This window comes from Oenanthe melanoleuca, chromosome 2 (genome assembly GCF_029582105.1).
Source record: "Oenanthe melanoleuca isolate GR-GAL-2019-014 chromosome 2, OMel1.0, whole genome shotgun sequence".
In the NCBI taxonomy this organism is placed as follows: domain Eukaryota; kingdom Metazoa; phylum Chordata; class Aves; order Passeriformes; family Muscicapidae; genus Oenanthe; species Oenanthe melanoleuca.
The window spans coordinates 47,492,430-47,515,505 of NC_079335.1; positions in this window are offsets into that span (position 1 = coordinate 47,492,430).

Below are 23,076 nucleotides of genomic sequence, written 5' to 3' on the forward strand. Positions count from 1 at the left end.
AGATGTTCAGGTAAGTGGCCCGTCATTAAGGACTATTTTGGAAGTATTTTTCCATGCTAATTAGATTTTATTTGATTCAATTCAGTATCTAAAGGTATTTAAGAATTCAGTGCTGTTATTTAAATTACTTAGGGAAGCAAGTATTTGTGTGGTGTTGATTAAAGGATACCTTGAACAAGTGTGCTTTTCCTTTTAGAATACTTTTTAAATTTTCAACCCAGGGAGAAACCAAACAAACATCCCAAGATATTCATAATGGAAAGTGACATAGGGAACTATTTGTTCAGAACTCAAAGGCAAGTCAGGCAAGTCAGACTTCGTATATCTGTCCAAAGAAATTGCAAACACACGAAAGGATTTTCCTTGAAGTTAGCCTTGACAATGCAATTCAAGTTCAGGAAAAAAAAAAAAAAAAAGAGATCCTTCCTCCCCCAATCTCTGTGAAGAAATCTGGAAGGTGTTTTTCCTAATTTTAAGACAGGGACTCACAGGAAGGTGAGGATGAGTGTTCCTGAGTTTTGGTGAGAGCAAATACTTAATTCATCTGACAAATCTAAGTACAGGCTTCCAGGCTATATTTCATCCCCTGATATTCAGGTGATAAATGAAAGAAAATAGCTCTTTTATGGCTTTTTGTGTAGATAACAGGAAAAGCAAAGGAGAAGCCTTAAGGGTGTCTCTCAGTGGGCTAGAGCTGTGAGCACGCTTTATGAACACAGCACAGCCATTCCTGTGAATATGGATGCAGAACATGAAAACATGGAGCTTTCTGTACCCCAGTCCACACCTGGGGCTCTGCATTATCAAGCTGCTGTCCTTGTGATCCCCCAGAAATGTGAGGGGTTGCTGAGCATCCCACAGCTGCCTTTCTCTCTAGGGAAGGGGTCCCCACTGGCTGGACCAGTCCCCAGGTGTGGGGACCAAGGCACAGCTCAGGAGGTTTGCAGAGCTGAGAGCAGGGCAGTGGCAGGTCCAGGGCAGGGATGGACAAGAGCACAGGAGGAGGATGCACCTCTCTGAGGCTTGTTTAAGGAAAATGAAGTGTAGGCAAAGGGGGCAAGCACTTGGTCACTGTTTTATTTACCAGTACTGATTCAGACACAGAGACCTTAGGACATTGCAATCTACAGCTACTTATTTCTTGTTGCTCCTTCAGCAAGCAATAAGGTTGTTTCTGATTTCTTTTGTCTTTGTGAATGGTTTAACCCTGACAGCTCCTGAATCTGCTGCTGCTAGTTTGGCTATGGCCTTTGAGGTGAGTTGTGGACCACAAATACATGCTTTACTGCAAGACAAACCAAACCAAAGCTGCCTGTGCAGAACGTTGCTGAATATTACAGCCTCTGTTATGGACTGGGAGCATCAAGAGGGCAGTTCATGGAAAGGGGGAATGTGCTGCCAACTCCCTCCACTGGCCACCTTGAAAGAGAGGGAAATGTTAAAACAACAGCAAAAAAGTTAGTGAAGATAAGGTTGTCCTCCCATCAAAATGTGGGGGGATTTCTGCTGCTAACTCACAGCTGTCATAGGTTGCCTGAATATTGCTCATGTGAGGCAAACAGTGTTTAAGGAAAGCACCTTGTTTATCTGCAGCCTGTCTGAAGAACAGGATGTGTTATGTGGCTGGTATAGAGAAGATATTAAGACTGCCTTTAAACAAAACTTGCATTTTGTTATCAAAGTAAAATTTAAGCAATGTTATGGTAAAACATACAGTGAAGAAATAAATAACAGCTTACAGGCTACCAGAGCCATCCAAGGTAAAATTACCTGAGTTTTATATTCTGTGCTGAGTGTCCCCCTATAACAGAAACATCCACTGCTAGGACAAAGATCAATGGGCTAAAGCTCTGGCAGATTCAAAAGAGGGAATCTCATAAAGTAACGTGATTGATAAATTATTCTGTGGATTTTTGACAACAGGATGACCATATTCATGTTTTTTTTATTATGACGCCTCCAAAAAAAGAGTTGCAGCCTTACAGAGTTCAGAGTTACACTGCTAAAGATTATCTGCAAACTGTGAATACCAAAGGGCAAATGACATGGTAAAGAGAAGTGTGAAAAGAACAAAGCAAATCCTCACATTGAAAGCTCTAATTTGTACAACTATGACTCAATTTCAACTAATGATTTTACTTTTTTTCAATTAAATAGGAATGAACCATATGTACTGTTCTGAAAAGGAAGAGGCTAGAGCACAGCATTTCAAAATAAACATCTGTTCAAATATAAATTTCCTGTTTATTGAGATTACAGTTGTATCAGAGTAAAGGTCTCAGAGTGGCTGAGCAAGTCAATCATTATATACCTTGTTAGTGTGACAGCCCCCTGTGTATTGTTCAACTGGAAACAAAACACAAATACTCCAGACCCCTGCTGTGTCTGCTTCATGGTGCATGAATCTATTGTGTGCCATGTCACTTAGAGTTTTGATGGCAGGCTACCAAATGGCAGAGGAAGATACACAATCAAGCCTTCATTTTCATAAATGAAATTAAAGTACATACAGGAAATATAGAACAGAAGTGTTTTCATTAGTGTTACTCCAAGGGTCCATCACTCAAAATGGAGACTTTTCAAGCCCCACTGAACATTTGAATACATATTCAAATGAGTGGTTTTCCCAAGTATATATTATTTTATTTTCCAAATTTGATAGTATTTTTGTAATAATAAACCTGTGCCAAATAGTTTTCACTAGTACTATGTCTTGTAGCTGGTTGGATTGACAAGGAAAGAACCCTTGGTCACTGGTGGGCTCCAAAGCCTTCCTTCACACAAGTCTTGGAGGTGTTAGAGGGGTTTAAACACCCAAATGTATGGCCTCCAAGGTCAGCAATATAATTAGAATTCATGTAAAAAATAAGTTTAGGTTAGCTGCCATCTTCAAGCCTTGGGTGTTCTTTACCTAAATACTGGCTCTTAGGAAACACCTACAAATAATTGACAATTTTGTTGGGCATTGAATGGAAGAAAAGCAAAAATAAGAATCTTATCCTTAAACCTAGTGATCTAAACTGGCCTGAATGCTGTGCTAGGCAAAGAGTCCATTTTGAGTAAAAGCATAAATAAAGATGTGCCCTAAAGATATTTGTCCACCCTGCATAATTTTGGGATCTAACAAATAAAACAGGTAAATTTGAGAATTAGATTTGCCTTGAGAAAAACAATCTGGTAATAAGTAAGATAAAAAGTTGACCACTAATATTTAGATTTAGCTAGATTTTGTCAGTATTATCACTCTGTTATTTATGCTGTTACACTCATTTCAAGAAACATCTGTTTGTTTTATTTAATTGAGCCCTAGGAGTCCCATGATTGAAATCATGCCTAACTTTGGAAACATGGTCTCCAAAGAGGGTTCTTTGCAACACTGCCCAAAATAAGTGGAAAAAAACCCAACCAAACCAAAGAAACAGTGTGTGGGATCCAGTCTGCTGAACCTGAGCCCTGGACTTGTTTTGAAATGCCAGGTGCACAGTGAAGGAGTCTTGGAGCAAGTGACAACTTTCCTGCCTTGTCTGTGACAAGAATTTCAGCCAAGGTCTCAGAGGGAATCTACTGTCTGTGTAATGTAGATGCTACACAGCTTCAGAAATCTGGTCTCACTACACTCATTCCCCCCTTGCTGGAGAAGATCAGCCCTAAAGAAGGAGCAGCTGGGACAAGCACAGACAATGGAAGCATGTGTTCAGCCTCTGTGCTAAATGATGGGTGACCACCAAGAGACATCCTCTTCTAAGGCTCCAGCATTACTGTGGGATAGCAAACAGAAGCCAATGGGACTTTTGGAGAATGCAGAGATCCACAGCATGCTGCTCTCTAACAGAAATACAGATCTTTATTATTTTAAAAGTCTTGGGGAAAATCTCAGCTGTAATTCTCACTTTAGATAGGAGGTAAACATGCTCAAACTCAGCCTCAGAAAGTGCACAAATGAAAGTTCCTGGTGGTGTGATTTTATATGTACATTCTGACTATAAGAGCATCATGGTTTGACACTGGCCCAATGCCAGGCACCCACAAGAGTCACTTTCCCACCCTCTCCTGCCACAGCTGGATAGAAGAGAGGAAAAAAATTTAAGGGTTCATAAGTTAAGGACTGGGGGAAAACACTTCAAGGGCAAAAGAGGCTCAGCTTAAAGTTGCAAATTGAATTTATTACTAATAAATCCAGAGGAGGATAATGAAATGTAAAACAAGCCCTTAAAACACCTTTTCCTCCAGCCCCTTCCTCCTTCTCACCAACACAGCAGGGGAGAGGTCATGGGGGTTTTTTTGTCAGTCCATCACCGAGATTTTCTTCTGCTGCTCTGGGAGAGGAGTCCTTCCCCTGGAGTCCATGGGGTCCCTCCCACAGGACACAGTTCTCCATGAACTTCCCCAGCGTGGGCTCACTCTGAGGAGCAGCAGCCAAATATTGCAGCCCCTGTGCAATGTGAGTCCCTCCCACGGGCACACAGGGCTCCCAAAACTGCTGTGGCATGGGTCACTGTTCCACAGGGTGCACTCCTCCAAGGACAGGCTGCTCCAGCCTGGAACCAGGGATCCCTCTCTCCTGGATCTTCCCTGGATCCCAGCCTCCTGCAGGCATCACCTGCTCCAGCATGGGCACCCCATGGGCTGTGGGTGGATCTCTGCATCCCCATGGATCCCCATGGGCTGTGGGTGGATCTCTGCATGCCCATGGATCCCCATGGGCTGTGGGTGGATCTCTGCATCCCCATGGATCCCCATGGGCTGTGGGTGGATCCCCATGGGCTGTGGGTGGATCTCTCATCCCCATGGATCCCCATGGGCTGTGGGTGGATCTCTGCATCCCCTATGGATCCCCATAGGCCGTGGGTGGATCTCTGCATCCCCCTGGATCCCCATGGGCTGTGGGTGGATCTCTGCATCCCCCATGGATCCCCATGGGCTGTGGGTGGATCCCAATGGGCTGTGGGTGGATCTCTGCATCCCCCTGGATCCCCATGGGCTGTGGGTGGATCTCTGCATCCCCCATGGATCCCATGGATCAGGGCACAGCTGCCTCACCATGGTCTCACCACAGCCTGCAGAGGAATCTCAGCTGTCTGTTGCAGCTCCTGCCCCTCCTTCTGCACTGACCTTGGTGTCTCCATGTTGTTTCCCTCATGTTCTCATCTCCTCCTCTTCCCTGACAAGAAGTAAAACCCCGTGACTTTGTTTTGATTTTCCTTTTAAATATGTCATCACAGAGGCATTCCCAACCTCTCACTGGCCCAGCTTTGGCCAGCAGTGTGTCCATCCTCAGAGCCATCAGGAATTGGCTCTGCTGGACACAGTGGAAGCTTCCAGCAGCTTCTCACAGGAGCCATCTCTGTGTCCTCTCGGCTACCAAAAATCAGGCCATGAAAAACCAATACTTAGTGGAAAAATAGCTTTCCATTAATTAAAATTAATTCTGCACTGATCAAAGGATTTTTCCCTGTGTAATATTGTGTTCTTTCAACTGTCCCACTAGAGGTGGGAATTTCAGGAGGGTGCCCATTGATTTTGACTCCAAATTTTGTGACAAAATTGGACATCTTTCATTGCTTTTCCTTGGCAGTATCTTATGATGGGAATTATTTTCTACAGATTTGGGCTGAAATGCTCATGTCTAATGCAGCACTAAGAAGTGCTGCATTAGACTACTGTCTATTGTTTTTCTGGGTAAAAAAGATGTGTTACTTAGACCTTTAGGGGCTGTAACAGGCACAAGTTATTCACCCTCTTGAAGGTAAGAAATCTAACAGAGGAAAAGAAAATGTTTCCCTGAAAGAGAAATTTCTAAAGCGTATTTCTGGTCTTTGCACTTTGAACAGTTATTTTAGCTTAAAACAGCATCAAGAATAAATGAATGTAGATAGTAGTTTGTCTTGCTGAATGCTTATTCTGCTCAGATGGATGTTTTCTGCTTCACCTTATGTTTTTCCTGCTTTAGGCCATGAGCATTGCTCTGAGTACTTATTATCAATAATTTTTTTGTAGTCAACAGTTCCTATTTTATAGCCAGACCTCCTTCACTGACAAACAAGTAATGGTCCAGACCTCCAGGAGGTGTAAACCTCCAGCAACACTGCTGTGCTGACTGTACTGAGCACTACCCATCCAAATCAGCTAGCTCAGTTTATGATTACAGCACATTCCCAAAGGCTACCAATGTGAAATGACTTAAGACTTCGTGGTGCTGCTGACAGAAGGTCCCAACAGAGGGAGTTTGAATTTTCAGCTATTTATTCTTGACTCTATTTCTGTTTTTCAAGATTTGAAAGCAAACAAAAAGGGTAACAAAGTCTGTTTCTGGTTGACTTTGCTGATGAATTTGATCCCATTTTACTCAAGAAGAGACACTACAATTTGGTCTAGCAAGGACAGGTGAATTCTTAGGATAGAAAAAAGTGATCTGTGGAAAAGACCAGATTGACAGCTCTGTGAACTTAAGGCTTGTACTCATTCAGTCAGCTGAGCTATAACTGTGCAGTTATCCCTCTCTTCACCCCATTGAGATGCTCCAGTTTTTTTGGAGAAATCTCTGCTGGTTAGGATTTGTGCCAGGTCAGTACTTGGCTTGTGTGATCTCCTACACTTGGCTACTCTGAGGAGCAGCCCAACAGGGGACCTGTATCCTGTGGTTGAGAAAAGAAAATAATTGGAGACAGTTTGACCAGAAACCATGGATTTGGTGTTACTGCATGGACTGAGATTTCTGGACCAGCAGGGGCTGGGGGCTTGTACTTCAGTATAGATGCCAAGCTACCATCACTAAATCTTTTCAATGCCCTCCTTGTCCTTCTCCCTCTCAACACATCATGCCATATGAAGGTACTTAAGACTCACATATGAAGGAAAACTGAATTCTTAAGCATTTTGAATCAGGGTCACTGACAAACTATTTGTATATTTTGAGGGAAAAATCAGTCCTCCAGAAATTGCTTTTGAACAAATCTATTGGCTTCAATAAAACACCATTGACCAAAAGAGTCTTTGATACCGGGATTTATTATTTTGTAAGATTTGAAACACTAAAGCACCCCAGTCATTTCAGTTGCTATAAATACAAAATTATACTATAGACTTAATTTCAGTTAGGTCAGTATTAGCAGGAAGCTATCAACACTTCTGTCCTCAAAATAATCAGTGATAATTTACAGCTAGGAAGAGCAATCAATATGAAGGAACTGGCTTCATTTTGGGCAAATTGAAATTTTTGACCTGACAAGAACTGATGTCTTGCTCTAAACAAGAGTTTTCTGTGGTAGTCCCAATTGTTACATCAATTTACCCAAAAGTAGCAAATATAAAGATATATCAGTTCAGTGAAATCAAGTCAGACTTTCTTGACAATCCATGATAGTGAAACAGTATTTTGAGGGCCTCCAGTTCTGTCTTGAAGTACCCTAATTTTAGCTGAGATTGAGTCTTCCATGCTTCAGAAATCCTTTATTTGTTTCATTTGTGCTGGAAAAAATCACAGCCTCCCAGTAAAACACCTTCTATAGCTTGTCATGCATTTAGCTCCTGTAGGTAGGCTCTTGCTGTGTTAGGGCCTCTGGTCTAATAATAATCCTGCAAATCTGTTCTGTAAATTTTCTGTCTTGATAAGGGCTTTGCTGATTAATGTTGTCAGAAGGGGATGTGCTGAAAAACACCTTCTGATGCATTACATGAAAGGCTCAGACTAACAGATGTACGAGATTGGGTTATTGTCATGCTCTTTTACCAGGAAAGTCAAGACTTTGGGATAAATCAATGGTGCAATTTGCTTAATGTGAAGTTTGATTTTGCTTGAGTCAGACCTCAGCGGTCTTTTCTTTTTCTGAGGCAGAATAAGTTTCTTTTTTAAGTGTCTGATTCCCTTTATTTTTTTTTCTAGATTTGCATCTCCTGCTGTGAGTGAGTTATTTGAAGAATATTTATCCATAAAGTAGGTTTTTTTCCTGCCTGCAGTGAATGAAAATATCTTGTGGATTCTCTTGACTTTTTCAGAAGTATTTTGATCCTAACACTTTGTGTACAGTGAGAGTCTCACAACCACTGAGCTGGTGCATTTGCTTTGATGAAACTTCTAAATCTTGTGTTATGAAATATGGAAATGCTCTGGCATCCAGGTAGAAAATATAAAGATACTTAGATTTAATATGCAAGAAATCTGCAAAACCAACACTACATCTTTGAGGAGCATAGAGCTTTACCTGGAAACATCACATTTCAAGGGTCTACTCTTGGATAAAAGAGGTGTCTATGCTAATTTTGTAGAGTTCCTGGTTATTAAGAAATGGTATATGTATTTGCATATTCTGGAATGCAAGCTGTGGCACTAACTGTTCCCTTTTTGCAGCTCCTGCCTGGTTATCCCTACACTGTTTACAACCCTCAACCAAAACAGTGGCATCTTGGAGCCATTTTTAATCACTATATGTTTAATTGGCAATCAATGAAATGAATTCTCCCTAAGCTGAGACTGTTTTGCTCATGATGGCAACAGTTAAATTTTCTCCTCATCTTTCTCTTGACCCATGAGCTTTTTAAGCTCATTTATTTTGCTGATGTTTTGTTGAGGAGGGAGAAGGAGTGAGTGGCTGAGCAGACACTTAGCTACTGGCTAGCTTAACCCACCACATTTGGGCAGTGGGATCCAGAATTTATTTGATTTACCCTTCATTTACTTTGGTTTCTCCCCTTTCATTTTAAAGTTTGAATCATTATTTTCTGGTAAAGCTGAATCTATAGATGTTTCTTCTTCTCTGTGTCCGACTATCATTCAGAGAAGTACTTGCTATTTAAATACACTCAGGAATAGAAAAGAAGAGGAACAGTAAAAAATAAAAATCTTGTCTCCAGTTTGGGAGACAGATGTTTCCAAGCTTTTCTAGGAGAAAAGCTCTCCTGTGGGGGTTCAAACCCCACCCTTTATTTACTGCAGCAATGAGGTCACTGTAAAGACAGCCATCAGTGATAGATAAGTGGGACAAATGCATTTCTAAGGTATATGAGTTTTAATGAAGGAAACCCACTTGCCCTCAGCTGCAGAAGGACCCATTTCTCACCCATTCCTCAGTGGAGAGCTGGCTGAAGCCTTGGTTGGTGAAACCTTGCAGTGCTGTGCCCCTGAGTGGACACTTTCCTTGTGAGCACCAGGGAGCATCCAGCATGTCTTTGGGAATTTGTCTTCCCTGGACTTGAGCAGAGGGGAGACGCTGCTCTTTACTGAGCTCGTTTTGTAGGGCCAGAAAGTAATTTGTGCTTTAGTATTGCATCAATATCTGCATGAGGCAGTAAGTCCAGGTTTCTGTGTTCTCAGTGTGTCTGTGTCTACAGATCTGTCTCCTGCAGCTCTCCTGGCTTCCTCCCAAGCTGAAGAACTTCTGTCTCTGACTGCTTTTCAGGTCAGAGAGCCAGCTGCAGTACTGACTCCGGATCCCTCTTACTACAAAAATGCATAATTTGTACATACACATTTTGGGATCTCATTGGTTGCCTCTAAATGTTATGGTTGTATGAGCTAATGTCAAAGTTCCCTCTTCTTTCACCTGGTTCCAAACTCTGCTACTCAATTTTGAGATTTAGGATCTATCCTTGCCTCAGTTCCTTGAACAACAGACTGGAACAACCATAAATCTTAATTTGCCATCACCATCTCACTGTTGGGCAGAATAGAAGCAGGTTTTACCTGATCTGACCTTGGCTTCCCACATCCCAAATCTTTCTCCTGACCTTGTCAGCCCTCATTGGTTATGTTTAATTTGGCAAGGAGTGCTGGAAGTGGATCTGTGGCAAGAGATGGTGCTGAGAGCCCCTTGTCTACGTGATGCCCACGTGGTGGCTTTCAGGGTTTGTGTTTTGGCTGGTCCTAGCCTGGTCCTGTGGATTGAAAGCTCATTTGTGGCTGGGTTACATTAGATGTTCTGGAGGGTGTCTCTGGGGATACTTCTCCTCAAAGGAATCTGGTTCATGTGCTCAGTTGCTGCGTCACAGGGTGGAGAGCAGTGATCTTTGAGCAATTCTTAGCTTGAACTAAAATGCTGATGCAAATGTACCATGCACTGTCCATGAACAACTTCTTTAAGTTGTCATAAGGAACTTCTGGGTTTGCTGTGTTTGTAGATATGACTCAGAGATGCTTTTATTCTGTGTGTCCTACTTTTCTGATATTCTTCCTCACAGGAATGGAGACTGTATTTATCTGCTTCCAGAATAAATGCAGTCTGAAAATTAAAACACATGCTATCTTAATTTTTGTCCCCTTTTTAAAGCCTGAAAAGAATTGAGTGTTTTTTTCTGTGTGGAGGAAAACAAAATGTTAGAAAATAAAACAGGAGATAGCAAGAAATGTCGTAAGAAGTGGCCAAGTTCCCTTTACAAAAGCATCCTCTTTCTGACTATTCTTATGAACTGACCAGATTAAGTATTGTAAGAGGTTAATTAGACAGTTTCTATCAGAAGACAGATAGTATGTGAGCAAAAAGATGAGGACTGTCTATTATTCTATGGATTCACATTTTAGAAAGAAAATCTGCTGCTCCTGTTGATCACAAACATTCTCAAAACAACATTTTTCTGTGGAGATTTCACCATTTCTGAACCATATTCCATACTTTAAATCAACCCATCTCCTGCTAAAAGCATGCTCAGCTCTTGTCTCTTGTGTCCTGGATGCACTGCTGCAAGCTGCAAACACCTAGCATGCTTGGAAGTGAGGTCAGCAGCATCTTTGTCAGCACCATGGAGCTCTGTCATCCATCAGTAAATCTAGCAGTCAGGAGAGTTTGCAAGACTCAGATGCTTCTCCCTGGCCTGCTGTGCTGGGCGTCTGTCACATGGCCCATTAATGGCAAGATGTTCACACTCTGTCATTTTTCACAAAGTTGTAGGTGAGGTATGAGCCAAAAACAGATAAAAAGACAAATTAACTAATGCAGCATGTAGCACCATGGCCATGATCAGTCTTTCCTGACTAGACAAGAGCAAAACTGGAACTACATTTCCAAAAAGTACTCATTGTCATTCCAATTTCTCCATGCAGCAGTTTTGAAGTGTGGTTGCATAATATTTATGTAATGTTGTGTTAAGAGAAGTGGCTATCACAGACCTGAGACCTGAACTTGGAAAAAATAATGGTATTGCATGTTTGATTAATGCTCTTCTCTGATACTGATCAGTGGCAGTGCAGTAGGAGAAGCGTGGGCTCCCTCAATCTGCCAACAAGAAGGTCTTTCAAGCTTGCCAGAATAACTGCTATTGTTTGTGCCCAGGGCCCAGTCTCACAAGCTGTTCTGTGCAGGTGGGCCTCAGTGCTTCACAGAGTCCTGGTGACTTTGTTGACTGCAGCAAAATGGAGAGCTTCACAGCAGGATCACCACAAATCCCCGACTGCTCAGAAAATGGCCCTCAGATCCCTCTGAAGGACAGCTCAGCCCACCTGTATGCAAATGGACTTCTTGCTACAGGAATTGGATTTGATACTTTTAACAATGGAGTCTCTGCAGAGCTAGAGTACGTGTTGTCTGTTGTCCTGGTTTGAAGGACAGTTATCTGCCAATAACGGCAGAAGCGTCTTTTTGAAATGGAGAATGTAAATCCCCTCCCTCCAAATTATTATAAATTTGAAATTAAGGGGCTCTCAGGCAAAGATATGGGAATTAGGAACAACAGTTCTTTACTGGGAAAATTAAAATAGAAATACAGTATTTCAAAAAACAATCCCAACCCTGACAGAGTAGAATACAACCTGACACCCTGTCAGTCAGTCAGGGTGTTGGTAGCAGTCCCATTAAATGATGGCTACAGTCCCCCTGCAGTGGTAGATGTGGTTCAGCTGGAGCAGTGCTCCTGTGGAAGGTGCAGTTTCCCTCTGAAGGTCCAGGGATTATGTGGAAAGGTCTGGTTTTCCTCTGGAATCCAGTGGAATGACGGTATCTTTTTGTCCAAAATCTCAGTTTTTATCTAGGTAGGAAATGTTTGGCTCCTCCCCCTGTCTGGAGCATCTCCCAGTGAGATGATGTAATTTTATCAGTCACACAGTGGGACTGAATGGGCCATTAGCAGATGATATCTTCCTGGAGGGAGGATGGGTTGTGGAAAAGATAAAGATGATTGCCCCACCTGGTTTAAAGATGGCCCATTAGCAGATAATATGTGCCATGGAGATAAGGAATCACTGCCCCACCCAGCTTCAACAGATGGTGATAGAATACACATTTCTGGCCACATCAACCCAACACATCTATATATTTACATTCTAAACTAAAATTCAAGGAGGGATGTGATGGAAGGATGGATTTTTTTTAGCAGATTCTGCCATATCAGAATCACACAATAAGTGGGTCCTGCTTGATGGGCAAAGCTTAAACTGGCAAGAGGAGCAGAGCTCACTATGTCTTCTTTACAGGTGCTATTTTTACGAGTAGAATAAAAATAATGTCTGAGGAGCCTGGATCACAGGTCAGGAGCCCTGTATGCTGCATAGTGCTGTGTGGACACAGAAGGAGGAATTAAGAGCCATAGTGAGGCTGGATTTTGGTTTGCTCAAGCTGACATTTCTGTGAGAAGGGTGGAAACAGAGTTTGACTCTGTCATCTGGCGTTTGGGTGTGTGCTGGAGTCTGGGCAAGCACTGGCATCCCCAGGCTTTGGAAATCCTTGTAGGCTTAGGGATGGTGTGGAGCCTCTGGGGAGCCTTGGCACCCCAATTCCCACAGGATGGTATCTGGGCTGGATATGTAATGGTGGTTTAGACACAGCCACTTCTGTCTCTTGGCGTGTCTCTCTTCTGTCTCCCAGAGCCAGGGCCAGGCAGAAACTGTACAAAAAACAAATCAGATGTAGTACTCAACACTGTTACCAAGCCCTGTTATCCAAACCTTGCTCCTGTTAAAACTATAGAGAGCATGCAGGAGAAGAATCACATTAAAACAACAAACCTCAACTTGCTCTGGCTTAGGCTTCAGAGGGATTTTTTTTTTTTTTTTTTTCCATTCTAATGTGGATTGGATGCTTAATTATTTTTCCTTTTTCCCCACCCATATAACCTAGTGCAACAAATTCATGATTCTTCTAACTGGACACTGAAAATAGTGAATGGAAGGGGATGGCCAGGCTTCCAGGTTTGCTCCAAAATATTTCCTTTTAAAGTTAAGATTTGAGAAATACAAGGAAAAAAGTATTCTCAAACTGAGGAAAAGAACAGGTTACTGGACCTGCAAACATTTGCATTTATCTGCCCTTTTTGTCAACCAATTATTACAAGAAATTACAGGAAATTTTAATTGCTACAAATATATACAAAGAGCTATGGAAGCAACATTTATTTATTTCCTCAAGCCATAACTGGAAAAATATATATTTAAACATGGATTCGCCTCCATCTGCAGAGCCCTAAAATGAAATCCCTCTGGATTTTTATATATTTTTGCATATGTTTCTCATTTTTATTAATCCAATTCAATTATTGAGAACTAAGTTTTTAGGTTCTGTTAATATATATTTGCCTGTCCTGGTGCTGTAAATTAAATTTTTATTTTATTTCTATATATGCTTTCTCTTTTACTTCAATGCCAAAGGTTCTCTCTTGTCTAATGGCTATAACAAAAGCTTTTACTGCTAAATTAAAATAAAAGGAATTAATGGGTACACAGTGCCTTGTTATAGTTCAAATGTGCATCAATTTGCAATGACCACTGCTTTGGAATTGCAAGAAGTGTTTTGTCTTAGCCAAAGTGTAGCAAAAACTGAAATTTCACTTTTAAAAGTGATTTTTTTTAATAAAATTTGCTTTTTTTTGTGAATCTATTTATAGTTTATTTCACTTACTAGTAACCTTACCACATATTATCAGCTCACAAAGAAATTTTCTGCAGTAGATAATAGCTTCAGATTAAATTCTTACAGAATTATTGAAAATGGTTTAGACATTCAGAGAAGGAGAACAAGTGATTTAATTTAATTAAAGTTTTTAAAATTTGATCCTCCATGGTGTGAAGCAGCAGTAGATTTTTCCAAAGGAATGCACCTATGGTCAAGTGACTTTTACTGTTTCCATGAGCATCCACTCAGGTATGAAGGAAATAAGAAATCAGATTAAACAGACCTGATTTAATTTTATATGTGTTGTTTTAAAGTTAAAGATAATGCTGATTTTCATTGCTTTGACTATGAACCCCTAATTCTCCTAATTATAACATTTTGTTTGAAACTGTAGTGTGGATGGGATTTTGTTTTATACATAAAAGCAATTCCAGGGATGAATTCACCTTTCTGGCTTCATACCACTTTCAGCAAGAATAGTCTGAGCCCCTCTCAGCTCAAACAGTTTTAAAAAGATAGCTCAATTCATTGTGATAATATTTCATCAGCACTGTTACAAGTAAAATATAACACTTTTAGGAACTTTTGGGTGCTTTTTATTTTGTATTTGTAGGAAATGTGTACAATAATTTCTTACGTGCTGAAGCTTCTTATATATAAAATATTTATATATAAAATAGTGGTCCACAAATGATCTCTCTCTTGTTGTTTTCAAGATTCAGAGGTTTGGTAAGGAAGGGTTGATGAGGTTTGTGAATTTCACAGCAAGCTCAGCTCTAGGCAAAGGAGTTGGAAGGCACCACACCCCTCTGCACTAAGCCCAGGAGGGGCCCTGGAGCAGCCCATGACCCCACAGTACAGAAAGAGTCCCCTGCATTTAAATGCCTGGGGTCTCCTGAGAAAGATCTGGAGAAGCAAAAGAGCAGCTGCAGGAGTATGCATGGGCTCTGGACCTGGTCCTGCCACTTATACCTGCAAACCTGTAGTTAACCAAACTCCTTCCAGACAACTTAAGAGGCCTTGGCTTGAGAAGACCTTGTGTTTCTCCTGTCCTGTCAGATCTTCCAGCTGGCATTGCAATGGGACAGAATCACAGAATTGTTAGGTTTTGCAGAGATGTCTGGACATGATCCAGTCTAACCCTCTTGCTAAGGCAGGATCACCTAAAGCAAATGACACAGGAATATGTTCAGGTGGATTTTGCACATCTCCAGGGAGGGACACTCCATGACCTCCCTGGGCATCTGTTCCACTGCTCTGCCACCCTCAGAAGTTCTTCCTCATGTTGATGAGGAATTTCTTGTGGGATTTTTCAATGGTCATTACCTCTTGTCCTGTCACTGGGCACCACTGAAAACAGTCTGGCACTTACCGTTGAGAAATCTATATGCATTAATGGTATCCCCTCTCAGTCTTCTCCAGACTGAAGAGTCCCAGCTTCTGCAATCCCTCCTCATAAGGTTCCAAAGGTTCCAAACTCCTCATCATCTTCGTGGTCTCTGTAGGACCCTCTCCAGTAGGTCCTCATCTTTCTTGAGCTGTGGAGACCAGAATTGTACACAGCATTCCAGATGTGACCTCACTAAGGCAGAGTAGAGGGAGAGGACCAGCTCTCTTGACCTGCTGGGCCACACTCTTCCTGATGCACCTGGGGATGCCATTGGCACTTCTGGACACAAAGGCACAGCTGGTTGAGGGTAAATTTGTGAACCACAAAAACTCCCAGATCCTTCTCTGTAGAGCTGCTCTCCAGTGGGTTGGCCTCCAGCCCATACCCATACTTGGGGTTATTTTTCCCCAGGTGCAGGACCCAGCACTTGCCCTTATTGCATCCATCAGGTTTCTTTCCACCCAACTCTTCAGCCTGTCAAATTCCCACTGAATGGCAGCAGAGCCTTCAGGGGTATCAGCAGCTCCCCCAGTTTGTATCATCAGCAACCTTGCTGAGAGTGTATTTGATTTCTTCATCCAAGTAATAGATAAACAAGTTGAATAAGGCTGGACCCAGTATTGATCCCTGGGGAATGCACTGACTACAGACCTCCAATGGGATTCTGCTCAACTATCACAACCCTCTGAGCTCTGCCATTCAGCCAGCTCTTGATCCACTTCCCTGTCCATTCATCTCACCCACATTTCCTGAGCTTATCTATGAGGATGTTGTGGGACACAGTGTCCAAAGCCTGCTGAAGTCAAGGCAGACAACATCCCCTGCCTTCCTTCATTGTCCCATCCTATTACACCATCATAGATGGCATGAACAACCCTCAGATTGGTCAAGCATGATTTCCTCTTGGTGAATTCATGATGAGAACTCCCAATGACCTTCTTTTATTTTACATGCTTGGTGATGACCTCCAGAATAATCTGTTCCAGGAGTGGAGGAGAGGCTGACTGGCTGGTAGTTTCCTGTGCCTGTGTCCACCTTGCCAGTTTTGAGGATGGCTTTTCTCAAGTCACGGAACACCTCCCCTGTTCTCTGTGATTTTTCAAAGATGATGGAGGGTGGCAGAGCAACAGCATCAGCCAGCTCCCTAGCACCCAGGGTGCATCTCATTGGGGCTCATGGATTTATTGGTGTTAAGTCTGCTTAGCTGGTCTCTAGCATGACTCCCTGCAACCAAGAAGAAGTCTTTCTTTCTCCAGCCTTCCTCTCTTGCCTCTGAGCTCTGGGATTTCTGAAGAACACCCTCAGCAGTAAACACTCAGGCAAAGAAGACATTTAGTAATTCTGCCTTCTCTGTCTTCCATTACCAGGCCACCCATCTGATTCAGCAGCAGCCCCACATTTTCCTAATCTTCCTTTTGCTGTTGATGTACTTTTAAAAGCCCTTTTTATTGTCTTTGATATTCCTTGACAGACTCAAATCTAATGTCCACCTTGCTCAATTGAGCTGTTTAGTTTTACACAACCATGTTATGCTCTGGTCTCCATTTGCATTGGATGCATTTGCCAAAAAGTGGAGATTATATTTTATAGAAAAATCATGTGCAAATATATTAATGAGCTCACATAAAGACTCACAACAACTCAAATTAAGACAATTATCCACAGACATTGGAGTTTCTTATGATCCTTTAGAGACTTTGATGGGAAAAAAAAAACAAGCTGATGATTTACACTTGAATTTATGGAGACAGATAAGCATGTAGGTACTTTTGTAATCTGTGGTCATTTTTCCAGTAAAAAGGCACTGGCAGATATGCTCTAAACTCTCTAAAGAGCCTGTGTTCAAATGTGGGAAGATCTTTTTTGCTTGGACCATAAGAAAATGTTTGCATTAGCTAACAAATAAATCTAGATGAATCATTTATTTAAATCTGGGAAATAAAACATATTTCTTTGAATAAATTATATATGAACTATCGTATTCATTAGTCTACCAATTATGTGGTTGGCTGACACATTATCTAATGATGTATTAGATGATTGTTGTCCATCAGCAGATCAATACATTATTACAAGATGTGACTTTTTACATTACTTAGCCATAATTTTTAGCACTTTTAGTGAAGTCACAGAACAATTTACACTTAGTGATAGTTCACTGATTATGCTGTGATTTCAAGACTGCTTTGCACAGCAATACTGCAGAAAAAAATTATGTCCCTATATGCTTGATCTGCAATTTTTGTTGTTATTCTTTTCCTCCTGAGTCCATAAGGCACACATCCATTTATGTTTATGCTTCTGTATATTTCCATATGAAAACAGAGGGTTATGGCATCACTTGAGGAAAACAGACTAATCAAGGAAGCTCTCAAGAGGTTATAAACACTTTCTTTCTGCATTCCAGGACATATAAAATTCCCTCTTTTTTGTTGGATGAAAATAAAATGCTAATTAGAACACAACTGAGAAGACTCTACCCTTAATCAAATTAAATCTGCCAGTTACATTGGGATGGCCTTTTAACTTACTGTAGGGACCAGATTTTGATTCCTCTGACAATTCAGAAGGGGAAGTGACAGACAGTGTCAAAAGAAGATCACAATTTCTTCCTTTTTGAAGAGTTTTAAAATGTGTAATAACATTTTTTAATTTTTATTATAGACAGGATACAGGAGTGAAACTTGACCTCTTGTCTGGATGCCTGCTGGCATTCAGCTTTTCTCCCAGCAATTAGTAACTCTGCTCCTGGTGTGCTGTGCTCAAAGGAGAAAGTAATTCTAGATGTCTGTTCATCCAGTTTTAGCAACTTTTTCTTTTCTCACAGCACCAGTGTGGCTCTGAGGCAGCAGGACCAGGATGTGGATGCAGTCTGTACGGAGGGACAGAGTCAGGGGATGTTTTCCACAGGATAGTCTCTTTATGCCCTGAGGGCAGAGGGATAAAATCATCCTGCCCATCCTCAGAAAGGAAACTTGCCCTACCAAGAGGTGTTGGACAACGCATCACCAGCATCTTCAGAAGATTTTAAAGCATATTTCTACCTAGAAAATGCAGTTTATTCAGTTTTGATGGGCTCACCAGCTGGACTTCTCAGGGCCACACACATGACAATCCCTCCCTCCCTTTTCCTGGCAGTTGGAGAACTTCAGGAAACACAACCGCTTTTTGGGGAATTCCTCTTGAGGGTGAGAAACTTTTCATTGCCCCACAGGTCCAAAACAAGTCCTTAAGGTCCAACACTTCACAAGGAACTCCCTCTTGCTATAGACATCTAGATATTGATTTAAATTTGTGTGGACGGGTTATTGTCCTCTAAATCATTCACTGGGTTTTTACTCAAAGAATATACTGTGCCTTTCATTCAAGATTCAGCTAAACCAATTCTTGGTCTGAGCTGTACAAGACTAAAATTCAGTGTTGAAGTTTGTGATGCTGGCTCAGGGGACCAGACTATTGGCAGAAACTGCCCTCAAGTTTTGGAAGCTGCACAATTGAGGCTTTGCAGGAGCTGTTTTCATTGATCCATTTGTTTTAAGGAGGAGCATGATTAATTTATGCACAGGTGTTTCTTATCCCTTAAGCTTCTGTTCTGGAGCTCTTTAGGTTCTTCTTCCCTTCTAACTCCCAAGCCCTTGGGCACCCAGCCACTCAGCCCTCCCCTGGTGGGAGGGATCCCTTACCCTTATCCTGGAGCTGAACCCTGCAAAATCCAGTTCCCTGACAGTCTGAGAAACTGTTCCATTTCAGTAGCAATTTTCAGTAAATTCAGCCACCACTGGTTACCTGCTTATGTTTTTCTCTCTGAATGCCAAGCCAGAGAGACTGGCAGCTTACCATCACTGAGCTCCTGCCAAATTCACGGTGTTTCTGACTCTGTTAGCAGTGATAATAGGAAATTGGATTCAGTAACTCAGGAGGTCCCTTCCAGTGGTACATTTCAGATGAAATCTGCTAGAAAAATTAAAAAAAAAAAATTGGTTCCAGACATCTCTGGTATTCCCATAATTGTTCATCTGCTTGTATTGGGATTATAACTTCCTTTTGAGTAACTGCTGTGAAAGGCTGCCAGTCATTTCAGGGTGGCTTATGGCAGTCACTCAAATAGTTTACAATTACCTCTAGGTATGTCTATAAATTTGAAAACAATAACAGCTGTATTCTCAAATGTAGCATCTTTCAACTCATTGGAAGTAAGAGCTCTGACTGGTTCAATAATGTGCACAGAAAGGGGAATGTATTTTCCAGCTGCTGCACTTTTATAGAACTGATGGCCACCTTTGTTATAAGGTAAATTTTTATTTATTTTCCTTTTTATTTTTAAGGAAGTGAGCTATCAGAATTCCTCACTTACTTTTTGATATTTTATTTTTAATTTTGTCTCATTAGTATTTTCTCACTTAAAAATATTAATTCTAGTTTTGCAAAGAAGGCCAAATATTGGCAGCCTTTTTTAATCTTTTGCTCAAACAACACAGAACAAGAATGAATCACAAACCATTTAGTCACTATATTAATACAGGTTTGGGATGTAAAGCTGTACATTTCATTTTGCTCCTCCATTTACAAAGATAGCTAAGACCAGTCTATTCCCTAATAAACTCCAAGGCTGCAGAGATGCCCAGACTATGGTCCCACATGGATGGGTGTCCTTTTTCTCCATCAGCAGAAAGACAAAATGAAGAGCCACCATCTGAAGGAAGGGCCCACCCTCCCACCCTCCCCACTGGCCTGGGAAGCCTTGGAGCTCAGCCTTTGCACAAACTTAGTTGTATAATGCTGTGCTTGGCCTTGTTGACTTTCTTGCTTGTCCTTGGACACGCTCTTGTCACAGAGAATGTGCTTAAGGACAGCTAAGGACTAAACCAGGGGCTGCCACTGGATCTCCTGTGCTTGCCTTGTTTTGGCACTGTGGGACTGAACCCTTGCTGGAGGAGCTGCTGTCCTTCCCCATTGCCAGGGAGCTGTCCCATTCGAAAATATTTGTGTAATGATCAAACACTAAGTAATTATTCAAGGGAATAATCAAATGTTTTCTTTCATAAGCCTTTTTTAACCCCATAGAGATGAATAAGAATCATGCTAACCCACTGCTGTGGATATCAGCTACTGATGTATGCCATGTTCAAGCTGGTGCGTGGGGGGATTGGTGAACCTGTGGAAAAAAACAGCCTCAACAAAAAAAAAATACAAAAACAAAAACCAGAGAGCTCCAATTTATGTGTTTTGCTTAAAATGGACTGCTTTTTCCTTGCATGATCTAACTGCTTATTGTGTTGACTGTTTACTAATGGAGTGATTTAATTGCAGCAATGTCTTCTTTATGGCTTCTCTTTAATTATTTTGCCTTGTCACAGAGGTAGCTCATCTGGTCATGAAGCTAGTGACAGTGGTATTGGTAGCATGAGATACTTAATGTCAGCTAAATTTTGACATTATCTCTGTCTGAGACACACAATTCGTAGAGAACCATCCATTTGAGTTTGTTTATCCATCTGCTGCATTTGTTCTCATTCACACTCTAAAAATTATAAAAACACCTTTAATCACATGAATATTGATATTGCTAGAGCTCTTTTTACTTTTTCTGGATTAGTCTGATCTAACTCAACACTATGTAGGTAAGTGGCTAAATGGCACTTTTGGCTAAATGATGCTTTATTTGTAGTCTGAACTGCATATTAACATTTGTGTTTGAGTTGCCATAATCTGTTTTCACTTTTATAAAAAATCATTAGTGAGTAAGCATGAGGTTAGTTCAGCTTTAAATGTTACTCTTGTGATTACATAGTAATTTTTAAAATTAAAATTTGAGTAAAATTAATGTCCCTATTAGACACTAACTAAACAAGTTCCAGAACTCAAATCTGCCAACCAAGTTTACACTAGAGAAACAACAGGACATTGTTTTCTGATTTATGGGGTTTTTTTTCTGATTTTTCTTGGAACTTCTTGGTTGCTTTTCCTTAATTCAGATCTATTCTGAGTGTCCTGAAGCAATGAAATTATATGCTAGATTTCGTTTGTTAATAAAAAGTAAATTTAGGATAGACAACACTAAATGCTAAAGGAAGCAGATATGCCTGGGTTTCCCAAGGATTTAAAGACTCAGTCTTGTGTTTGCTGCTGGAAAATACTAGAACACATGAAAAATGCAGAGGTTGTCTGAGTGGGTAAAAAAAAGCGGGGGGGGAACAAATTTATTGGAAGAAGGAAAGGAAGGGAAAAAGGGTAAAATGTGGCAGGACAGGACAAAACTCAAATTGTGGTTGGAATGGTTTAATATTTTAACATAAATTCCCAAATAAATGGTACAGATGGGAATCTGTGATTAGAGCACAGATCTGTATTACTGCTCTAGTAAAGAGTGACTCATTCTACTCATGATAAAACTTCAGCTCACAGAGATGAATACATTTTTGCTATAAAAGTCCTCACTAGGCTGGTGGCTGGCACAGCTCTCAGCCCAGGAGAAGGGTGGTTGGTATTTAATTTCCATATGAAAAGCAAAGTTTGGCTGGAGCAATTGCACATGTGTGCTGGTTCCAGTTGGCGCTCAGGCTTCTGTGTGGAAACTTTGGTGGAAGTTCTGCCAGCTCAGCACCAGCTGTGCACTGAGGAGCTCTGTGATGGATCCTTCTCCTCCAGTCCCTGCAGGAGTAGTCCAGAGGCTGTAGTGAAGTCACATATGGACAATCAATGCTATTAGCACATACACCTCTCATGTGGGTGCACTTTGTGTGTTGCTCTTCTGGCTCTGTGTTTCAGCAGAAGAATCTATTGTTCTGTAAGTGACTGCAGATCTCTGCCTCTGGAGCATCAGAGCTGTTTTCTTCTCCTGTTCCAGCAAGCAACGTCCCACAATTGTCTCCTCTCTTGTCCCTCATGCCCCAGGACTCTTGTTTTCCACTTACTCCACCATTCAGAGTAAAAACTGGGTTGAACTCCATAGGCTCCTTTCAGCACTCCTCATACAAAGGCCCCCTGTAACCCTTTCCTGTGCAATATACCACCATGGAGTTTGTCTTTCTGCTCTAAATATCACTGCTTGAGTTCATGCTTCCTGCTCCCTGTCCTATTGGCTCCACTGGTTAAGAATTGCATCTACTCATATGACAAGTCAGAAAATAATTTTTACTACTTGATTTGCAATCAGTGGTGCCTTGGTACCCCTAACTATAAAGTTTCAGTTCCTTTCCATCCACTGTTCCCATTCTCTCTTACTCAAATTGTGTGTAGCACTTTTTCTGACATCCTTGCATACTCAAGACCAAGCTGATCTTGATTCTTCTCATTTGGTGCCAAAATATGACATCAGCATCAAGGGGAAGCAGAACTGGGCATCAGACAGAGCAAGTCTTATGCAGTGAGTAGCAGCAAAAATAGTTATTTGTTATTTTGCTCTACAGAAGGTTTTCCTGTGCCTCAAGATGCAAATTAAAGAATAAAATTTTGCCTTCAAAAAGAATAACTGGACTGTGCCTTCTGTTTGTACTCCTTCAGATTCTTGTATAAACATTCACTGATCTTATCCAGGCATTTTTATTGCTAAAAATCAAAATATTTGCAGTTAGGAAAGCCAGATTAGAAACCTGTTTTTTTTTCTTTTTAGAGTAAGTTTGAAAGGCATCTGAGAATGAATATATGCTATATTTAAACTAAAGACTATAAGTAAGTGATATCTTTTCATTCTTGGACTAATTTAGTGTAGCAGTGGTGTACCAGTAGTTTTGCTTTTTGGTTGTCTAAGATTGATACCTTTGGCATCTGGTTTCTAGTAAAGTGATTCTAGTTAATAGGCATTGTTTTTACTACTGAGAATATCTTCGTTTTTATGAGAAAAGCTGTAGATTAATGTCAAATTCCTTATCAGCT